General features: G+C 39.2%; 1 long non-coding RNA gene and 1 pseudogene across 1 annotated transcript; one reads left to right on the plus strand and one right to left on the minus strand.

The window, feature by feature from the left end:
* The first annotated feature begins 4,427 nt into the window (after window positions 1-4,427).
* On the plus strand, window positions 4,428-5,431 carry LOC147492321 (putative carboxylesterase 2 pseudogene; annotated as a pseudogene).
* Window positions 5,432-5,450: 19 nt separating this feature from the next.
* On the minus strand, window positions 5,451-6,995 carry LOC147492322 (uncharacterized). The gene is made up of 2 exons (XR_015198509.1): window positions 6,631-6,995; window positions 5,451-6,139 (listed from the first exon to the last, which is right to left on the minus strand). It is a non-coding gene; the product is annotated as an uncharacterized LOC147492322 (long non-coding RNA).
* Between the last annotated feature and the right edge of the window lie 16,934 nt (window positions 6,996-23,929).

Below are 23,929 nucleotides of genomic sequence, written 5' to 3' on the forward strand. Positions count from 1 at the left end.
ATGGTCTCATTTTTTTTCTTATTTTGGTCGATCACGAAGTGACATCAACTGGGGAGATAGCCATTAGGTCTTGTAGTCTATTCGAAGCGGAATATCATACTGATAAGTGAAGTAGTAAACCAATTAGCCTTTATCTATACCACCTAGTAGGATTATCATGTTAACCCCTTTTGAGCTTTATATATTAAGCCTTTTCTTCTCAAACCAACTATCATTAACCCAACTCCAGATAAGGAGTGTAAACCCATATTATTGGCCTTACCCATATTTCTGAGAATTTCTAAAGGACTAAGGAGAAAGCTAGAAGAAAGAAGATTTGGAAGGAAAATTTACCAAAATCACTCCTTTTGCTCAAAGTGATTCAATAGAAAAGAAAGAAAAAAAAAATATAAATATATATAAAAGAAAAAGAAAAGAAAAAGAAAGATAAATCATTGAGCAGAAGTAGTGAGAAAGTCAAGTAACGTGGTCTACAAAGTGAAGAAATTTTCCAAGAAGGTCAAGTACAAGATGGTCTTTAGTTTATTCTCAGAAAATTTTGATTCCTTTTTACCTTTTTCTTGTCAGCCTATCCTAATCCCCGTCTTAATACCCAGACTTATCACAAAAGTATGATATGAAGTGTAGAATAGGCGAGAGGATGCTAAAGTGAAGGACCCGACAATTCACATGTGATTGATGTTCTTTCCATGAGACTAAATTGTTTTTGAAATTTCATAAGTCCGTCTTTCTGGCTAAGTATGTGGGATGTTATATTATTTAACTCATTTCCCTGCATACAGAGGTAAAATTGAAAACTTATCTAAGAGAGGGACTTCCTTGTGAGTGTATGAATGGTGAGGCTTGAAGTTGATATATTCTTTGGATAGCAAGTTAGGAATTCTGTTACTTGGATATGAGCTTGTATTAGTTTGGCTAAACACACACACACACGCTTTGGTTTGGAGTAGTAATCAATGATTTCTATCTTTGGAAGTAGTGATGTGTCTTAGTGATAATGATGTAAACTGTGGTAATTGATGATTATTGAACTTGTTTGTCAGTTGGAAAAAAATTTTATCTCCGAGAAAATTATATATATCACCATTGGTTATGCTATATTAATGTTTGTGGGTACCATTTCTGAAAACCCTCACGAGACTAAACTCGTCCACTAGGGGTAACCTAGGGGTTTAAAAGGCTTGTTACACATGCTAAGTGTAATCGTGATTCCTACGAAAGTGAGTTAGGATTTTTGTTTTTGTTATTAGTTTAGTTTTAGTTTTGCTCGAGAACTAGCAAAATGTAAGTTTGGGAGTATTTGATAAGCATGTAAATCCTATATTATTATTCTCAATTTTATATTAGTTAGTCTAATTAATTGATTACTTTTATATAATAATGTGTGTTTCCGGTGAATTTGCAGAAAATAGGTGTAATACATTAAAATGACGTAAATGTTGCAGCATTGGTATCAAGAAAATAGGTGTAATACATTAAAATGACGTAAAGGTTGCAGCATTGGTATCAAGGTTAGAACTCGAGTAAATGTGGTTGTGCAACTGCATATTTATATATCATAATCTTGAAGCTGCATGGTGTGCTTGCTTTGGGAGTTTGGTGGCGTGAAATATATATTAGATGGTTTGGGGTCAAAATATTCAAGATTAGGCTTAAAGCATCAGGAAGTGGAAGTGAAGAAGTAAAGCCCAAGGAAGTTTGGATGAGCACGTGACTAGCAAGGGTGTGGACCAAGTCATAAGCTCAGAGTCACATGACTAAAGACTAAAGAAGGCGTAGATTTGTTTGATTAGAATCATTAGACTATGGGTCGAATATTTATCAAAAATGACCCATGTCCAAGAACTATTCCATCAACCCATGTGCGCCCAAGCCCACACTCACCAAATCAATATGCTATGAACCCAGCTACTTGGACCACCTGATCAGCCTCCACCCTTCGTCTCTCACACTTAGAAATAGAACCCAAAAGCTCTTCTAATTCCGGCTGCAGAAATCTAAACCCGAACACGCACCCAAGCTCCAAAACTAAACAAGCCAATCTATCAATGCTTCTATGAATCCGCATACCACCAAATCATAGGACCAATCCCATGTTTCCATCCCAACCGAAACCGAACAGGAAAAGAACCGACTTCGCTTTTTCCGATTCGATCGCCCAATTATCGAAACTTTTGCCACCGAATAAAATCTTTCAATTCAAATCAAACACTGCCCGAACCAAACCTTTATATATACAAGGGGAAACAAAGAGAAGGGGGCGCTCTAGAACACTGAAACAGAGAACAGGAGAGACAGAAAAGTGGAGTTCGAGTTAGTACGCGGAAAAGCTTGGGGACAGAACGAATTGGAGGAGAAGACTTCAACGCGAGACTACGGTTTTTGCAATGATTAATTCTTCTATTAATTTCGTTTTTCTTTTCATTGTTATGTATAGCTAAACTCCAAGTCTAGGGGCTAGGGCAGATGAAACCTTAGGCTAATGTTTGTGTTTTTTGGGATTAATTTCGATGATTTCCAGTTAGTTTAAATTTCTATATTCTTCTAGTTTCATGTATTGATAGCTAGCTTATATCTTTCATATAGTATGTCACGCATGCTTTATAGTTCGATATTCGTTGCTATTAGTTAAGTCTGTTTTAACTGTTGACGTCAAATTTAGATATTATTCGTGCCGTAAAAAGACGAGTAATCTTTTGAGTTTGATCTGTAGTGCCGAAACTTTAGAAGATACATGTTTAGTTAGGATTATCACGATCATATCATCGAGAAAGCAAGGGTTACCTTTCCCTCGTGCTACTCATATTAAATCTGGAACATTAAAATTACTCTTAGAAATATAAACAGAAGTTTATGATGGATTATATAGTCCTAGAGTTCTCTCCATTTGATAAAACCCAATTATTTAAGTTATAATTTTTGTAGTTTAAATAGTTTAGTGAGTAGTTAAATTCAATTTTCCATAAAAAGAATATTATCTGAATTAGTTAAGTATAATTTTAATACTCGTTTGTCGTAAGTAGCAATCCCTGTGGGATCGACCCGTTTGCCGTCGCAATTATTTTCAACGATAGCTGTGCGCTTGCGGTTTAACTAAGGTTAGATTAGTCTATTTAATTAGACCGACTAAATTTCTATTAGTCACAGGAGTTGACAAACAGGGTATTGATCGACTTAAAGCCAATCTCTCAAGACAGTTCCAGACCAAAGATCTAGGAGAACTGAAGTATTTCTTAGGCATTGAAGTTATCAGGTTCCCTGGTGAAATTCATCTCTCACAGAGAAAGTATGTATTAGACCTACTCAGTGAGACAGGTAATTTAGGAGCTCGCCCAGTAGAGACTCATATGGATTCGAACGACAAACTCCAGTCGGATGTTGTTGGAGAGATGTATGCCGATATTGAGGGATACCGTAGATTGGTGGGAAAGCTGATCTATGCTACTATTACTCGCTCCGATATCTCCTTTGCAGTCAGTGTAGTATCTCAGTATATGCATGCACCACGGATTCCTCACTACCAGGCTGTTATTTGTATTCTGAGGTATTTGAAAGGTTCTCCTGGTCGTGGATTGGTCTATCGTTCTAATGGAAATTTTGATGTTGTTGGATATTTAAATCCTGATTATGCAGGATCAGTTTCAGATAGACGTTCCACCACTGGGTATTGTACTTTCTTTTGTGGAAATTTGGTGACATGGAAGAGTAAAAAGCAAGCAGTTGTGTCAAAGTCTAGTGCAGAGGCTGAGTATAGAGCTATGGCTCGCGGATCGCGTGAGTTAATGTGGATTAAGTAGACCGCTACATGAGTTAGGTTTCGAGGTACGACTCACCGATCCCTCTTCATTGTGACAATCAAGGCTGACCATTCATATTGCTTCTAATCCAGTAGTTCATGAGAGAACTAAGCACATAGAGGTAGATTGTCATTATGTCAGACATAAGGTTGAAACAAAGGAAATAAGTACTCCTTATGTGGCTTCTCGAGATCAGTTAGCTGATATCTTCACCAAACCAGTGATTCGTCCAGTTCTGAGTTATATTGGTAACAAGCTGGGCATGAGCGATATCTATGCCCATCCTTTCTTCACCAAACCAGTGATTCGTCAAGTTCTGAGTTATATTGGTAACAAGCTGGGCTTGAAGGGGGGTGTTGAAGTATGTAGTGTCGGTCTCACACATTCTATAAGTGTGAGACCGTACCTTATTTAGCTTGTTGCTATTTAAGTTATTCCATCTCTAGTATAAATATATGTATTATAGGTTAGGGTAAATATACTCTAAACCCTACCTTCTTCTTGTGCCTCCATCCTTTCTTCTTCTTCTTCTACACACTCAATCCCTTTAACCTAACAAGCTAATCACCATATGTATCTCCTAGCATAAATAACACTCTCCAAGCATGTGCTAATGTGCTAGACAACAACACATTGTAAATAGTGAGTCTAATCATTCATATGGGTACCTATGGATATGTGTGTGTATGTGAGGGATTTAAACAAGGATGAACTAGACCATGAATTTCTTACCTTTCTCTGTGTATACAAAGAATGGATAAATAAAGAGGCTCATAGGTACCAGCACTGTTTTCTGTCAATCGATCCTCAAACTGGTGTTTCGTCTAAAGACGTTTCATTCAAGCAGAAACAGGATTACCTGCTAGACTCTACATTCCAGGGATCATCAATAAAGATAGAAAAAACTACCACTTCTGATTTACTTCCATGGTGGATCCTTCTTGACTGAATCGCCTTTCTCACCAATATTCAAGTTCAGTAATCGCTGAGGCTATTACAGACTAGTCCCGGAGCACCCTCTTCCTATTGCCTACAACGACTCGTGGGAAGCTTCCCACGCTAATGGAGAAGGCACTGAGGCATGGTTAAGGGACTATGTTTACTTTAATTGGGTTTTCTTGGGTGGAGATAGTGCAAGTGCTAATATATTGTTCACCACATGACGATCCGAGCTGGGGAATTAAAATTGAGAAATGGCCTGAAACCACTTGGAACTATACTAGTCCAACCTTACTTATGGGGGGAAGAGCAGAGTGGTCCTGAGGGACATGACCAGTTAATTTGTAGATAAGATGTGGGTTTAGGCCTGTCCTTCAACTACAGGGAACGATGATCCACGCATCAACCCACTAACGAAGGGAGCGCCCAGCCTTTGCAACAGGGTGCACCAGGGTACCGGTGTTCAAAGCAGAGAAAGAAGTGTTTAGAGATAGTGGGCTGTTTTATACTGAAGCACTGAGAAAGAGTGAATGGGGAGGATTGCTCGAGGTCATAGAGACTGAGGGTGTCCATCTATAATCTATTCGATTCTACTTGGGAGTTGGGATAAGGTTGTAAGCATGAAAAAAAGTTTGGCTTCTTTTATGAACCCAGAAAAGACTCCGCCTAATCACTGATATTGTACGCTTAAGTAAGTAGAGATCAAGGATTCAGTTACTAGAATTCAATAATACCTATTTAAAATTCCAACTAAATTCATTACAATCATCCTCTTGTGCTGTAAGTTAACACTTAATTGAAATTACGTAAATTACAACCCGGTAGTTCTTAGACACGAATGAATAGAAATCTATCTTTAAGTGCGAGATTTAGTGTAGAAGTACCATTGCTCATACCCTATACCAGACATAACGATGAAATTGATGATAGGAAGTAAGGTCATAAGAAAGAAAGTGCAACCTTTGCCAGAGTTGTCCAAGCAATTCCATGTCCCCACCCGGAACTGAGACCCATAGAAGATGGTGGGGATGATAAAGCCAAACCCAGCAAAATTAGCCATGACACTGACTAGGAGTCCATAGCGAAGGATGGCTGCAATACCATCCACCGACACGCCGTGTGCTGTAGCAATCTTCATAATAAATTTGACACCGCAGGCATTGAGGCTGCTGAAGAGTAGCGAGACTAAAGAGGCCACAGAAAAGATGAGAAGGCCTTTAAGGACGTTAGGACCAGGGACACAATTAGGATCCGTGATGAAGCGGTGCTTAGGATCAGTCCAAGTTGGTAGAACCATGGCGAATGCAAATCCAATGTGCAACTTATTGAACCTAATGATGTCTTCAAGAGCGCTTTTGCCAATCCGCCCAATCGGCATGGTAAAAATGCTTTCTTTCATGTTCCTGTTTTGATCATGGAAAATACATACACTTCAGCAGAAAATGTATTAACAACGAAAAATAGTTTTGCAGTTCATGGTCATTTGAATTGGGTCATGTGGTCAGTGCTTCATAAGTTCATCTCATAAAGTATTAGTATATCATCAAATCTCAACGTTTAGACAATGGGAAGTTGAAACCAGTATTTTGACTGTGACTGGTTTAAAAAAGCGGCGCTCAATTTGTAAGATTTCAGTGAGGTAGGAGAAAGATCATGCTAAGAAACCACCCCTTTCAGGTAGAAGCATCCCGCTAAAAACATCTTCATGGTAACATTCCCATCAGTCAAAGTATCAAACACACCATTAGTTCAACGGGTTCAATACTTCCAGCCAAAAGCAAACAGATAGTGCATGGTTTCCAAAATATTCAAAAGTTAAGGGGAAAAAGAATACATAAATGAATTTAAAGAAATATACCATAGACGACACAAAAGGAGATGAAGAAAAACTAACCTGTTTCTTGGTTTATTTGCTACCAACAGTACTTCTCTGAACCTTGGATCAATCTGTGCACATTTGAGTATAAAGCTGGGGAAATGCTTGTTTGGACCTTATAGAGTGAAAGTAAATGAAGATGATCGAAGGCATTAAGAGGCCATTAATGAAGTACAGATCAACTTGTTCAATTTTCTCGGTACTTTTTCCACAAAGTGTTGCGACGAAGTGCCAACCAACAAAAGAGCAAAACTGGAAAGTAACTGAAGTGTGTAGACTTTAACATAAAAATTGGAAGAAAAAAATGGACGTTTTGTACCATCAACTTTGCTATTTTTATTAATTTAGGTCAAAAACATTGTTTTTTAGCAAATTGGGCCAACAATTTTAGTTAATGTATCACATTAGGCCACGTTACAATTCCGTTACTTCAAATGCTTGTAAACAACTACGGGGTATCAAATCTCCAATTCTTTACCTAATTTTTTCCTCTTCTTTGCGTTCTCTCAAATCTCCAAATTTATCATTGAAAAAAAAAAAAAAAAATCTCCAAAAACTCTGTTATATATATATACTAGAATTTAATCCGGGCTACGCCACTCGAGTCATTATGGGTGAATTTAGCAAAATAAAACCGTGTCAATTTTTTATTTTAACCCCAATTTTATTGGGAAAAAATCAAGAGCAAAAAAGAAACTATCAACAGCAGGATTGACAAAGGTTACACCAAACAACACTATACAATTAAAATTAACTCTACGAGCGTGTATCATTGAAGGTGCCAAAGATCCTATTTATGATGCAACAAATGTCATGCAACATACGACTAAAAGGGCATATAAGCATTACATCGAACTAAAATAAAATACTGGAAATAGTTTTCAAATTCTAATTGAAAATCTTAGATATTATTGACCTTTACGAACTGCAAAACAGATATGGGAGACTGAGAGGCAGTACTTGCACTTGAACCACCGCCACCAACACTTGTTGCCTTCTCAGAAACAGCAGTTTTTAGTCCCAAATGTTGTAGTTGGTGTACAACATGGGACATTCTTGGCCTCACAGATGGGACATGTTGGGTGCAAGCATATACAAGGTCCACGACCTTCTGAATGATCCCAAGTTTAGGAACATCTGAGATTAGTGGATCCAACAGATCCAAGTAGCAACTGACAATTTCAAGTAGCATATACATAATCAACTGACTGTCTGGGCCTGCCCCAACTGACAATTTCAAGTAGCAACACACCAAAACTATAAACATTACTTTTTGTAGTAAGTTCATTTCTGTAAACAAATTATGGAGCAAGGTAGCCATATGTAGCAGCCACCACTGTTCTTTCGTGCATCACTTCCCATGTCACAAACTTTGAGAGGCCCACCCCCATTAGATGTGTACCACACATTAAATCGCTTTAGCTGCAGCTTTGAAAACAGTTGTCACAGCACTTGGAAATCTTGCAACTGAGCTTATCCTTTGAGGTTGATCATCCATAGATGAATGCCGAGTAGATGTAGAAACCACATTACGAAGACGCTTCAAAGTGACCTTAAACTCCATAACGCATCTCGTATAGCAAAGTGAAGGAGATATGATGGCGTGGGGCACCAATAGATGGATTGGAAGGTGCTTCTCTCTGCTAGACATCAACAACAAAATAAGATAAATTTGGACAAGGTCAGCACAACATCTTGAATTTATTCAACAAATTTGGTTTTGCCTAAGAAGAAAACTATAACTTTCATGGTCCCCTCCCACCTTTAAAAGAATAAAAAAGAAAGATTCTCCTGAAGGCTGATGAGAAAGGTAAAATAATTGAATACCAACCTTGAATCAGATTTAATGGTAAGTTGTAGAGCTACACACCTTCATCACAGTATAGCTTTGAGTATTATTTGACTGATATTAAATTAATGCAGGCCTATAATTTTGAGTATGCATACAACTCATATCTTTAGTTCTTTACTATTTTTTTTTTAAATACAACTCATATCCTCCACTATCCTTTTATAAACGATAGCTTTAACCTATTGCATATAATTACTGAAGGCAATATATATGATACACAGTAGCAATATTACTGATGAAAAGATGTAAAAATTAGACAAACCATGTAAAAATATTTTGATGAAAAGATGTATATCGAGAACAATTAAGAACTGACAAATCTTATTATCTCTCTTATGGGTGCCGCCTGTTGCCCCAACCATTCCGTCTTGTACTCCCTCTTTCTTTTAATGAAATTCAAACTTACCCAGCAAAAAAAATCTAAATATCTTAATATGACAAAAACCTTCCAAGAAAGCTGCATATCCTGCGGATTGACCAGCCATGAAATGGAGACAGTTACCAAACCCAGACAAAAGTTCAGCCAAATAAGCCCTTAAAGATGACCTGGGTAAGTTTAGGATTGGGTGATAAAGAAATCTTAGGTTTAGAGTTATTAATGTAATGGAATAGGAAGCTGAAAAGTAGAACAGGGGCAAGTAGAAGGCGACTAAGTGTGGTATTCCTTCGTCCATTGTGTGCCGTAATGGATTCGTTGCTAAATTGAATCTTTGGTGACTACTGAGGGGAGAAGCAAACACCAAAGCAAAGAAAGCTATGCCAAAGGCAGAAGTTTTCTCTTTCCATACACTTGCAAATTAGAAGATAATCAGCAACATGACTGGTATGGTTAAAGGTGGACCTAGGCCTGATTTTGTCTGAATCCATTGATCTCATGGAATAAAGTTTAAAGGAATATTAATGCTTCGAGCGATGCAATTATATGGTCAGGCGAACTGATTTTAATAATATGCAAAGATGCAATAGACAATAGCATACCTTGATCGCTCTCTCGTTTCTCCCGCATAAGGAATTCCGCTAGTTCGAATTTTTTCCGATTGGAATAGTTCTTGCTTGAATTCCTTCAAATCCATCTTTAGGATATTGTTTTCAGAAAATGTACTTACCGAAAATATTGTGACAGATTTCTATGAGGGGTGAAGATCCTTTGAAGAAGGCTATAAAAAGAAACAGATCTTCACCTCTCTTCCCAAGCTTTCAACATCAAACAAAAAGTCTTCTTCAGTAAACAAAGCAACCAATCTCCCATTTGCTTAGTGTGCATTGGGAGAGAAGTTCGAGGAACTGTTAGTGGGGGCAAAGTTGCAACGCCTAAGTGTTGGACAATCAAAAGTTGAAAGTGATGCAAGTCCAGGTCCTCCCTCCAAGTCCTTAACATTGGAGGCATGAAAATTGGGAGCCTCATCATGATTAATGGAACCCTCTCACGCCACGCCACGTAAATAGCATGTGAGGCAGGAAGCTTGTCTTTTGGTCAGCGTGGTTTACTTTGACCTTAGGCTAAATTTTTTCGTAGTAGTGCTCACCGCGATAACAAATATCATATGTTGAAAGTGGTATAAAGTTAGAATATATCTATATGTGTAAAGCTTCAAAATGGAAACTTCGGTTCATGTCTTACCACCTGCAGCTCTGGATTCATGGATGAAGTCATCAAGCCCAAAAAAAATCTCTGCTGATCCTCGAGAGTAATTAAATTACCAAGAGTACATTAAAGTCGACACCGAGCGGGGAAAAACTGGAAAAGACAATTATCGAAATTTGACACGGGAATGAGATTTATGAGTCCATACCTCTTTTCTTGATCTTGTGAAACTCGATTGCAAGTCTCCATGAGAGATGGAGACTCTGAATGTAAAGTATCTCTGGAACCCAAATACTCTTTATCCGAGAGATGTTGGGACATAATGTCCAATTGATGAAAATGATGCTAAATTAAAAGGATTTAATTCATTTTTTCATACCCGACCTTCTTCATCACGGTTCTTTGGATCACGATTGGAGTAACCTATGAAGTAGAAAATCCGACCCACGGTAAAAACCAATCCAAGAGCAGCAGGAACAGTAGGATGTATACACAGCTTATTTGAGAACACTAGTAACATAGAAAAATAAATGCAAGAAAAGCAACACCTTATCTCAATTTGTTCCTAAGGAAAGGATAATTGAGGAAGACGTGATTTTTTTTTGATAACATTACCTTTAGAGAAATTAAAGTAGCACTTCCGGATAGACAACATTAGTTGTGTCGTCCATAGAATCTGGTGGAAGGATGACACTGATTATGTTTGAAGAAGTACATCTAGAAAGGGCAACGTATAATTGGCCATGACTAAACACAGGGTTCTGCAAATCAATCCCGACATACTTAATAGATTGTCCTTGCGATTTGTTTATTGTCATTGCATATGAAAAGTTTAACCGAAATTGAAGTCCGGTCATTCGAAATGGCAGTTCTTTTGATGACGCGTCAAATCTATTCCAGGGATGCAAGCAAAATTCCTGCCTTCTCTCGGTTAGAGTTAGGACTTGGATGACGTGCGTGGCTTGCAACTCACAACCATCAAGCGGGTGCCATTACAGAGACCATCTCGGTGCGATATTCTTAGCAACATTATCGGGCATCCTTCTTTGATTTGAAGCGAAAATGGTGGCAACCACGAAGGATCAAGAGAGTTGAGGTACTCATTTGGATAACGGTTTGCGCGAGCACCGCCGCTAGGCTTTCAACCTCCAACTTGTCGGCAGCCAAATAAACAATAGGTTCTCCACGAAATAAATCTAATGCGCGGAATTAATCATTGTGACATCATCATTGGCGTGCGAAAGAATTGTTCGTTCGGTAAGAAAATTTTGGTGGGGTTTTTTAGATTCTTGACCCAATTGTGGATAAACCGAAGATATTAATTCTTGAATATCTCTACATTTCTGAATTGCTGATGGCAATTGAACAACTTCTTGCGGTTCTGTCCCAACCTAAAAAGTCGTAATAAAATGGAAACTCTTAGGTTAATGAATGCTTGAAAAAAAAACATTTATAATGGACAATATAATGGACAACTAAAAAGAATTTGAGTAATTTATGCTTTACCTCTATTAAGTAATTGGCAAATGCCACATTTTCAGGTAACGAACTATCCAATCTCATATTCTGCACCAAAGTTAAAACCTTTACATGTTTCGAGCGATGACCTTATCAATGACGCTTACAACCATTTCTCGGCCGCCTTTCGGTATCACCGGGTAATATTTGGCGAAAGTCTCCACCCGGTACTACTGTGATCCCACCAAATGGTTTCTTATTGTTGCAAACATCTCTAAAAGCGTCGCGATCAACCGCTTCAACACGTAACCTATGTTGCATTGGAACTTCATCCCAAATTATTAGATTCGTTTGTTTGAACAGTTTAGCTTGGAGTGAGTCCTTTTTAAACCCACATATAGAGTCTTCTAATACTTCAAACGGAATTGAAAAGTAGAATGAGAACATTTCTACCCCCGTGTAATAAAAGTGAAGCAATACCGGATGAGGCAACCGCAATAACAATATGACCAAGAGTGCGACATTTTTCTGCGGTTGTATTGTACAAAAATGTTTTTACCCGTACTCGCCACTCCATTTAGAAAGAAAGCTTTCCCTCGTTCCGAATCACAGAGTCAACTACAACGTCATACGCATTTCGTTGTTCATTTTTAAGGCGTTCAATATTATGGTTTACTTCTGCCTCCTGTACATCAAACTGAAGTTGGCGGTACTCCCATATTAACCTATTATTAGTCACTATTCCCCAATTTCCAGTTGGTCGTGACATTGGTGGATAATTTTCTAGAGTTTTACCTAATTCCAAAAGATATTGTTCCAAAAGATGCAACCCAAAATCAGGACCACCACTTAAGTCCTAATAACTCTGTTTAAAACCGAAATGCAGATCCCGAGAAAATTAGGACCACCATATATATATATATATATATATATATATATATATATATATATATATATATATATATATATATATATATATATATATATATATATATATATATATATATCGGTTTGTCTAGGATGCCACTCTTATAGTGACACCTTTATCTCACTCTTCTCTGGAGCCGGATCGGATCCTCAAGATCAAGATTCAAGATCTCAATGAGGGTAAAAATGTATTTTCCTCATCATCTTCAAAAAAAAAAAAAAACCGATCTAACAAAAACCAACCGATCTAACAAAAAAAAAAAAACGAAATTGGGTTCTCTCTATCTACTCTCCTCTCTTCTTCTTCTCATCATTTGGCAATTCGGGTTTCTTCATTTGGTTTCTTCTTCTCTGACAGGTATCATTTGGCACTTCAACTATAGTGCACTTTTGGTTATGGTGCTTGCCTATTGGAACGTTTTAATTGACACTTGGATTGTCATTATACCATAAAAACTTGAATTTTGATTTAATTTAGGTTGCTATGATTATAGTTATGATTAATACCCTCGTTTAAAGACGGCGACAATTTTGGTGAACTCTGTCGTATTCTTCATGCCGTATTCTGTCAGAGTTCGGTAAACTCTTTCGTATTCTTCATGCCGTGATTCTCGTGGAGTTTTGAACTCGTCGAGTTCGGGTGAACTCTGCCGTATTCTTCATGCCGTGATTCTCGTCCGAGTTTTGAACTCGTCATTATTCTTCATGTCGTGATACTCGCCGAGTTTTGAACTATGGCAGAGTTCGTGAACTCTATCGAGTTTTGAACTCTGTCGAAGTTCGTGAACTCGCATTATTCTTCATGCCGATTCGTCGTCGAGTTTTGAACTCGCCGAGTTCGGTGAACTCTATCGAAGTTCGGTGAACTCGTCGTATTCTTCATGCCGTGATTGCCGAGTTTTGAACTCTGTGGCCGAGTTCGAAGAAGTAGCATATTCGGTAAACTTCGCCGAGTTCGTGAACTCTGTCAAAGTTTTGAACTCGTCAGATTCTCGCCGAAGTTTTGAACTCTTTCGAGTTCGTGAACTCGTCGTGATTCTTCATGCCGTGATTTCCGAGAGTTTTGAACTCGCCGTATTCTTCATGTCGATTCTCGCCGTGAGTTTTGAACTCGCCGGAGTTCGTGAACTCGTCGTATTCTTCATGCCGATTCTCGTTGAGTTTTGAACTCGTCGAATTCGGTGAACTCTATCGAGTTTTGAACTCTTTTCGAGTTTTGAACTGCCGAAGTTCGTGAAGTAGCATATTCGGTAAACTCGCCGAGTTCGTGAACTCGTCAAAGTTTTGAACTCGTATTTTTGCCGAGTTTTGAACTCTTTAGAGTTCGGTGAACTCGTCGTATTCTTCATGCCGTGATTCTCGTAGGAGTTTTGAACTCGCCGAGTTGGGTGAACTCTATCGAGTTTTGAACTCTTTTAGAGTTAGTTGAAGTAGCATATTCGTGAACTCGTCAGATTCTCGGCCGAGTTTTGAACTCTTTCGAGTTCGGTGAACTCGTCGTATTCTTCATGCCAGATTCGCCGGAGTTTTGAACTCGCCGAGTTCGGTGAACTCGCCGAAGTTTTGAACTCTTTTAGAGTTCGTGAACTCGTCGTATTCTTCATGCCGTATTTTGTCGAGTTCGGTGAACTCTATCGAGTTTTGAACTCTTTCGAGTTTTGAACTCGCCGAGTTCGTTGAAGTAGCATATTCAGTGAACTCTATCGATTCTCGCCGAAGTTTTGAACTCTTTTCGGAGTTCGGTGAACTCTGTCAGATTCTTCATGCCTCGCCGAAGTTTTGAACTCATCGAGAGTTAAATTGAACTCGACGAGTTCACCGAAGTAGCATATTCGTGAACTCGCCGAAGTTTTGAACTCGCCGTATTCTTCATGTCAGATTCGTCGAGTTCGGTGAACTCGTCGAAGTTTTGAACTCTTTCGAGTTCGTGAACTCGTCGTATTCTTCATGCCGTATTCTTTTAGAGTTTTGAACTCGTCGAGTTTTGAACTCGCCGAAGTTTTCGTGAACTTTATTTAGTTTTGAACTCTGTCGAGTTCGTGAACTAACATATTCGTGAATTTTGTCGAGTTTTGAACTCGCCGAGTTCGTGAACTTCTGAGTTCGGTGAACTAGCATATTCGGTGAACTCGCTCGAAGTTTTGAACTCGGCGAAGTTCCGGTGAAGTAGCATATTTGGTTAACTCTGTCGGTGTTTCGATGTTTAAGTTATTTACACCGTTTATGTACATTGGGATTTTTGATTGTTTAAGTTATTTATATTTTTAATTTTTTCGATTTATAGAAATGGAGATGAGACATCAATAAATATCGAAGAAAGACGTAGTTGGGTCTTCGCCTACTAAAGCCCCTCGCTCAAAGGCACGCAAACATTAGTCGCTCCTTATATAAGAATGACTTTTACAAGTGTTGACGAGGCAAAGACTTATTACAAAGAGTATGGTCAACAAGAGGGATTTGAGACTCGTTCGACGACTTCCAAGCAACAAAATCAGGTGGATTTGGTTAGTGGTTGTTTCTTGGTTTGCTCACGTGAAAGGGTTAACAAGAGATGAAGTCCGATCAAGAAATACATCAACTATCGGTGTGGGTTGCCAAGGTAGAATTCAGATTAAGAAAAGAAGAATGAAGAGATATATGAGGTCGCGTTGCTCATAATGACCATAGTCACGGTCCGGTGACCCCATCGAAGAGAATTTGCATGAAAACTAACAAACATATGCCCGGAAAAATGGGTGTTTGACCGAGATATTTAGTGATAACAGGTTTATCATTGGGAAAGTGGCATCCGTTTTCCATGGAGAGGAAGTTGGGTTTACACGTAAAGATTGTTGGAACCATTATTATGGTTTGACCGAGGAAAGATGCCTAAAGAAGGTGATTTAACCCGCCGGCCGCAATATTTTATGCGTAAGAGTGCCGAGGATCCCCGGTTCTATACGCTATTGATTTAGATGAAAATGGGACTGCGGTGAACTTTTTCCGGGTTCATGGGAGGTCTCGATGCCGAGATGAATATTTCGGGGGATGTTGTGTCTTTTGATACCACATATCGTACCAATACATATTCCATGCCTTTTGCCCTTTTATCGGAGTCAACCATCATTATCGGTCGATTCAGTTTGGTTGCGCATTGTTGCTTGATGAGACGTAAGATACATTCATATGGCTATTTAAGGGCTGGCTTGCAGCCATGGGTGGTCGTCGCCAACCGCAATCATCATCGACAGATAGAGCGATGACAGCACAGCCATTGCCAAAGTGTTTCCTAATACTCGCCATTGTTCTTGTCTTTGGCATATTATGCAGAAATTCCAAGAGAAGATGTCATTTACCAAATTTGAGACATTGGTAACCGAAGTTGAAGAACACTATTTCTTTTTCAGATAGGATTGTTGATTTTGAGAGAAGATGGTGTACAATCATTGAGAAGTATGAGTTGTCTGAAAATCCTTGGTTGATGAGATATATTCAATGCGGAGAAATGGGTTCCTTGTTATCAAGTGGCACCTTTTGTCGGTATGGTAACGCACCGGGTCGTCGAAGTGAATCGATGAATGGTCATTATGACCGGTTTTGTCAATTCGGACGACTCACGCTTTATGCAGTTTGTACATGGTAATGAGAAGTCTTTGGCTTTGCTTGCTAGGAAAGAAAGAGATTTCGATTACGCGACCCAGCATAGTTTACGGATTGTGCCTAACGATGCTTTCATCCTTATGCATGATAAGAAGGTCTATAATGATCTCAATATTCAATAAATTTAAAGAGCAACTAGAAAAGGCAAAGATGGAGTACAAAATTGATGGGGAACAAATTGACAGGTATGGAACCGAAGCTACATGGTGAAATGGAGAGACCCAATGAAGAATTCTGTTTGGAGAGTGAGTTTTGATAGAGGAACCTTAGAGGGAGATTAATGCAAGTACTTTCGGTTTATGGGTTTGCTTTGTGGTCATATCTTAAAAAGGTTTTTTATGCGCCACGAGATTGAAGAGATTCCAAACCATTTTAGATTGACGCGGTGGATGCAAAAGTCTAACACTTATAGAGCCGGAGTTTGATAATCGGATTTGTGGTCGGAATGTCTCAAATGAACCTTTGAGAGTGGCTCATTCTATCAAGGTTGCTTTCTCTGGCTTACTTACGATCGTGATACTTTTGAGGGTTATTCATATTTTATTGAAAAGATTGGTGAAATGGCTATTGAAATTTCAAAGTTTAATGAGACTTCCTACAAAGGAGACGAAGAAGTTGCAGAGCCTCCAGTTCAGAGCTTCGATACCTTCGGTTAATACATGTGGTTTTTTTATTTGAATGTTTAATTTGATATAAATTTAGTGTTTAATTCGGTGTTTAATTTGATATAAATATTTATTTTAATTCGGTCTTTATTTCAGCTATTGATTTTGAATCCCAACATTTCTCAAACAAAAGGAAGGGGGGAAGAAAAAGGATAGATGGAAATCCCCAAAAAGATAGCCCTAAACAATTAGGGAAGAAAGTGTCACGGATGTGGGACAGATTGCTAACCATGACTCGAGAAATTGTCCGGAGAAAAATAATCGTAATCTGTCGATTGTAAGTATAACTTTATTCAAAACTCTTTGATTCTAAATGTTCACTAGTTCTAATGATATTTTATTTGCGCGTCATGGACTTCATTGATGTCTGGACTTGTTAAGAGTGGTTTAGATATGGCAGCCTTGTTAGAGTTTTATCAAGTGTTGTTAAGTTGAACTGTGTCGAGGGTTGTGTTCCATTGCATCATTATGTCCATTGGATAGTATCTAATGTTGTCTGCTAGCTAGGCTCTAGATAGGAAGCATCATAATGATAGACCGGTGCTTTTTTTGATAACTTCTTTCTCCCTTTTTTATTTTCAAAGTTCAATATTGCTGGTTTAGGTTACATTTGGGGAGTTTAATTAGACTGAGTTCTAATCTCATTGATGTTGTAGAAAAGAGAAGTATGGCTCAAGGAGAAATGGAGAATCTGGAGGCAAAGCTTTGCTTTAGGTAAAAATACTGCCTACTCATCTATTCGTTTCGCCCCCTCGACTTTGCATCATTCGATCTTGATCTTTTCATCATTCTCTGCGGTTATGTTTCTGATCACAGTTCCACAAGATGCCACAGTATCACTGCCACCTTGACTATGCACCATTCGAAGAAAGTGTGTCAAAATTGAGTTATTAGCTACAACGGGAGAAATTGTCGTGAAAAGATCGAGAGAAGAAGGTAAGTGTTGAAAGAAGGTGGAGAAGTTGAAGAGAAATTTGAAACTTGGAGTGAAAGGCTTGAACAAGCCAAAGCTAGGTGCAAAAGGCTATACTTGTTGCTAATTCATTATGATGTGCTTAAATGTTGTAATACGTAACAATAATATTTGGGATTGCATAAAGCATTTTGATGTGCTTATTATAAATGTTATTGTTGTTACCAAGCGCGCCCACTTGCAATTTTGTTCCAGAAGTTGATATGATGTATCGATGCGGATACTATACCACCAAGATAATGCCAACGCTTGTCAACAACAAATTTACCTCAACTCATATGATCATCAATGAACATCAACACAAACAAACCAAACTCGATAAATTGCCAAAACATCAACATCAACGATATGGACTTCTTAGTACGGCGATATCGTTTGGATTTGAATTTGGATAAAAATGGCGGTTCCGTTTGGACTTTGTCCCAAACGGCATGGCCACACCCGTTCAAAACGGCATGGCCACACCGTTTGGTACTAAAGGCCAACGGTGTGGCCATGCTGTTTGGGACAAAGTCCAAACAGACACGCCCATTTTTTGCAAGTTCAAAGTCCAAACGACAAACGCATTTGGCCTTAGTCTCAAATGGCATGGCTACACCGTTTGGAACTAAGGCCCAAACAACCATGCCGTTGATTTTTGAACTTGTAAAAAATGCGTTTTTGGACTTTGTCCCAAACGGCATGGCCACACCGTTTGGGACAAAGTCCAAAGAGACACGCCATTTTTTTGCAAGTTCAAAGTCCAAACGGCATGGCTAGGACCGTTTGTTTTAGTCTCAAACGCATGGCCACACCGTTTGGGCGCCAAACGGTTAACCCTATGCCGTTTTATTTTGAACTTGCAAAAAATGGCGGTCTGTTTGGACTTTGCCCCCAAACGGCATGGCCACACCGTTTGGACTTAGTCCCACGGCATGGCCACACGTTTGGTACTAAGGTTTGCGGTGTGGCCATGCCGTTTTGGGACTAAGTCCAAACAGACGCCATTTTTTGCAAGTTCCCAAGCGGCATGGTACACACCGTTTGGCCTTAGTCTCAAACGTCCTTCAAACGCCATGCGTTCAATTAGCTGAAAGTCCAAACGGTGTATTATGCCATTTGGACTTTGAAGTCAAAAAAAAAACTGTTTGGACTTTGTCCCAAATTTTTTACACCGCGTTGAACTTAGTGCCAAACGGCATGGCCACACCGTTTGGGACAAAGTCTGAACAGACACGCCATTTTTTTTGCAAGTTCAAATCCAAATGATATGGCCACACCGTTCAAGAGGCAAAAAAACAGATCTTTTGTGTTTTGGCAAAAACATTGCGTACTGCATTAGATTTTTGTGTTTTGGTAAATAACATTGGGATTTTTGCAAATAACATTGGGATTTTTGTGTTCTGCATTAGAGATACTAATAGAGATAACATTGGGACATTAGAGATAACATTGGGACAATGTTTTGCATTAGATTATTAATAGAGATACTTCGATGTGACAAATTAAAATGCTAAAATTGTGGGAGGAGAGCACAAGAAGAGCCATTGAATGGATATAAACCGAGATCTAAGCAAAGCACATGCCGCGAGCCCCGGTAAGTAGTATAACTGCTTATTTAATCGAAAGCAGACGCCCTATTAAAATCAATGCCTGCTAATAGCAGAAACATAACCAAAGGCAATGTGACATGAAATACATGAAACCCTAGGATCTTAGGTGAACATGAAAAGAATGACAAGTCCAAAGCAAGATCACTATCATTTCATATTTCAACAATGTGAAATACATTGTCCAATTACATTGTGCAATTCTTGAACATAAAGCTATACATTGCCATGTGAAATACATTGTCTGAATTACTGAACATAAAGCTAAGTTGCTACATATCAACAACTTGCACTTACAAAAGAGTCCTAACATAACATTTTTTTACTACAAAGAGATTTCCAATCTAACTTTCTGACTTTATCTCCTTCCTGCAAAACAAAAAAAATTGAATAAACAGATCAGTCAAGCAAAGTTAAATCAAACTGCTTTATTAAGGTATGACAGAAAACTAACCTCTCCACTTGCTTCCTCATGTTCACCATCTTCCGGCCACCACCATTTGCCTAATTACCCCCAATAAGCCAAAGTTCTTAGTAAAACAAGATGTGATTTGATCTCAACCTCGATTCTATAGTTACCATCACACTACAAAAGACCAATCTCTTGTTACTAATATTCGTAATCCGGGACCACATCATTTATGCACGCCTCGCCAAGAAGGGGTACTACCTTCACAACATCCCTCAGGGGGGTGGTGGTAGTTTGCTTAGCTTTACCCCCAACCCGCACCCGAACTTATATCTAATTTAGGCAGGGCGGGTAGGTGCAGAAAGTCGCCTTTCGGGACATGCTTTGTTGAAGACATCTCTATACCCATTCAGGAGTGAAGGGCCTAGTAGGCTCCTCCTGGAGAGATAAGTCTTGATTGAGATAGGGCGCAGTCCTCGTGAGCTAGGCGCATGAAGGATCGAATCTCTTCTTGTTGACAGACTTCTTCCCCGCTTCCTCACCCTAGGAGAGCAAGATCTTCCTCCTACGTAGGTTTATCTAAGCTAGGATAGATTCTAACCTATTAGATGTAGCCATCACAGTTCTTCCCAGAATCCAAGATTGCAGCTATCAAGAGCCGTAAAGAAAGGAAAAAGAAGTAAGAAAGGGTATGCAAGCAAGGAGAATCTCTATCTTCCCTATAGTCCGTGGTAGTCTGTAGAGCTTTATTTCCTTCTCGCATCTATTCTAGAAGGAGATGCAAGCTATCTTCCTATGGATTTTCGCTTCTTTTTCCTCCTCATGTTAGTTATTGCCCGTAGCTCTCTAAGGTGGTTATTCCTTCTTAAATGGATGTTCCTAGTGAGTTGTAGTACTTAGATTAACTTCCTTGAGTTTGTCAGTAGTTTCTCTTTTAAGTTTATAACATATAAGGAAAGACAAGAATGTATTAGATTGGGCTTTCCCTTTGGGAAGTAGGATGTAGCCTCACTTCAGTAACTAGCTTGCGTTCTCTAAGGGGAGTGAAGCGAGGTCCCTCCTCTATCTAGAGGGAGGAGCGTAACATCTAAGAGTATGATCTACTTTTTCTTTTGATAGCTTCGATAGTGAAACCCGAGGCAAGTAGCTAACTGCGAAAGTGCTTTCGTGATTCAAATAGCCCCGGTTTCATTCAAGAGTATCTTAAGCGAAGTTCCGTTAAAGGCGGCGAGGCCAGTTGTTCGTGGTTGAGAGAGCTCGACCGTCGCCATGCTTCTTAGATCGAGTCAACGCCGCCTATTTATTGTATTTTATGTTATCTAGAATCAGAGATTCCGCTTTAACATTTATCACTTTCGGTTATGAGTCGGGTAGACAAATGTTCCATCCATCCGGATTTTGTACCGGCAATGACCAAGTATAGTCCCATTCGAATTAAGAGGAATGACGATGTTGGCCGGAATTCTATTTCTTATCTTGTCTTAGAAGGTCATTTTGCTACGGCAGATGGAAGTTGCCAAGAGTTACGTTCACCATGGCGGAGTGATCCTCTTCCTATTGATCAAAAGCGCCACGCTGGTTTAGAATTCTATTCTAAGGGCACCCCCAGCATCTCAAGTGATTAGGTAGGCTTTCAAAAATAACTCTGAACTCGCCGCAGGCTTTCAAAGTTGGTTTATTGATGCTTGATGACATACCTTGATTGCTAGCAGCAGTATTCCACAAAGCTTTAAAGGCTTTGAAAAAGTCCCACCCCTTAATAAAAGCTTATGGCCTAAGAAATTCTTTTAAGTTTAGATGTTGTAAAATTTCAACTCACACGCGTACAAACTAAAAGAGGTTACCTGACTTGCTAGTTTTCCGAATCACGCATGTCTTATATTGTCTTTCTCTTATGCCGCGTCGACTATTTTCGTTTTACAAATGTGCTTCTTTTTTCGATGTTCATTATCTCCATGGCGGCTTTAAAGTTTTACATGAGTCGTTCTCGCAAAGTTTTCCTAGTCGATTTCGCATGCTTGAATTAGATTGGGTTTTTTTTGTTAGTGTGTGGAGGGGGGATTTAATAGAGGAGTATAGTTTGCCTAGATACATGCACACCTTAGATATAGATTGGCATGCACACCTTTATTTCGCTCGTTTTTTTTTTTCACGCTGGTATTGCAACAATTTGAATTAGTTGAATGTCTTATTTTTAACTCCTATTTATTTTGTAGCAATGCCTCTAACAAAGAATCTGAATGTGAAGAATGCAGCAAAAAGTATTTTCCGCGTGCTAAGAAGTTGTTAGGGGGAGTAGTAGTTCGGGTCATGATGAGAGCCCGAGAAAAAGAGAGGAAGGAGAACAACCACTTCGCATCAGTTCCAGAGGGGATCGGAAAGCGGATGATCCCAAAGAATGTTGTAAGTGGTGTAGAGTTAGGAAATCAAAAGAGAAGAAAGGGGACAGAGATGAAAGTGATGTAGATGTAGATGTAGATGTAGATTTAGATGTAGATGTAGATGTAGATGTAGATGACCATGACGTAAATATGGATCGTGGGAAGAGTGTAGTTCTAAGTCATGCCGATAGTGAAGAAGAGGGTGTTGATGATGCGTAAGAGGAGACCGACGAGGAGGAGAAGAGGACGCGAGAGGAGGAGGAGGATGACGAGGAAGTCCATGTACAGCATTCTCCTCCGAGGAATATTGTGAGAAAGTCTAACAATGACTTGGAGTTCAAGAGAGGTGTTTATGGAGGTGGCCCTTGTGTGTCACATCTGTTGTATGACTATGCAAAGGTAATGCGGCTCGCGATGTTTGGGAGGGGCGTAATATTATCATATAGTGTCTATTAGTATTTAAATTTTGTATTACTGAAACTTGTGCATACATTAATACTAAGTTTTTGTTGTTTTAGGGCGAGGGTGTTGAAGTGCCATGGGCACCTCAACAAGTTGGTACAATGGGATATCGAGAGGAGAGTGTTCGTGATTCTACTTTTCACGTGGAGCTTCAAAGGACCGGCTTATGTGCTCGTCTTAGGTGTATACAGCATCGATCCCCCGTGTTGGTCTCTCAAGTTTGTGGAGAGGTGGCATCCGAGAGACCAACACGCTTCATATGCCGTAGGGCGAGATGACAATCACGCTTGACGATGTTTCCCAACTCTTAGGAGTTCGATCGAGGCAAAGCGCGATCGGGGACACCGATTTGACCTTGGAACAGACAAAAAACTTCTCCACAAAAATCTTGGCATACCCATGGATAAGATAGATGGAGATGAAATCCAATAAGTTCACTTCCAAAGTTAGGATGGATTTCTTGATGAAGCAGTTTTGCTGGGAAGGTAAGAGATGAAGATTTACGTGATGAAAATGGGTTGTTGTGAAGAAGGCGCCAACCCAAAAAGAGGTGCGCTTTCTTTGAGAGCTTATCCGTTATTTTTTCTTTGGATGTACCGCCTTTCACCGACATCGCCCGAACTGCAGCCTCCGCTTGTTATCCGAGACCGCTTTTAAATTTGTCGAGATCGAGACTACGCTGGGGTGCAGCCTTTTACCGGCTTACTTGTGCATTGGGGTCTTGGGACTGCCACAAGTGCCAAGGTGAAGGGTGTTTCGGGCTATTTCACTCTCCTACGTATTAGTTTTTGTTTTTCTTTTCAATGTCAATTTTATCTATCTATTACAATATTAACTTCGGTGTCTATATTAATGTAGGCATGGATTTATGAGTACTTCCTTAGTTGTTCGTGCCATACCCAAATGAGGACTATCATTTGAGCATGTCCCATGCTAATAGGTACTCGCCATCGGTCTTTTTATGCTAGCACAACAAAATGCATTGAAGTATACCCGAGCCACCATTGATAATATGACTTGTACCAATGTAAGCATTTTTGTATGTAAATAGTTTTATTTATTAATTAATATTATTAGTATGTGATTAATGATTAATTTCCTCGATCATATGCTATTTGACAAGTTGAATGGTATCCCTATGTTGAAGTCCGAAGCTACACGGCCGTGGATGAAATAGCATTTTTCGAGGGATTTATATGCTTTCTTGATAATGTCGAAAGCGAAGATAATGTTATGGCGTTGTCGTCAGCGTTAGGTCATATCATATGCAGTTTGTACCCTCGGATCCCCAAAACCAAAGACCTCAACGCGAACTACTTCCTACGCCGGTATGATGTGAAATTTAATATTACGCCTTCCTATCGAGTAATTAGCGTA

This window comes from Coptis chinensis, chromosome 6 (genome assembly GCF_015680905.1).
Source record: "Coptis chinensis isolate HL-2020 chromosome 6, ASM1568090v1, whole genome shotgun sequence".
Taxonomy (NCBI): domain Eukaryota; kingdom Viridiplantae; phylum Streptophyta; class Magnoliopsida; order Ranunculales; family Ranunculaceae; genus Coptis; species Coptis chinensis.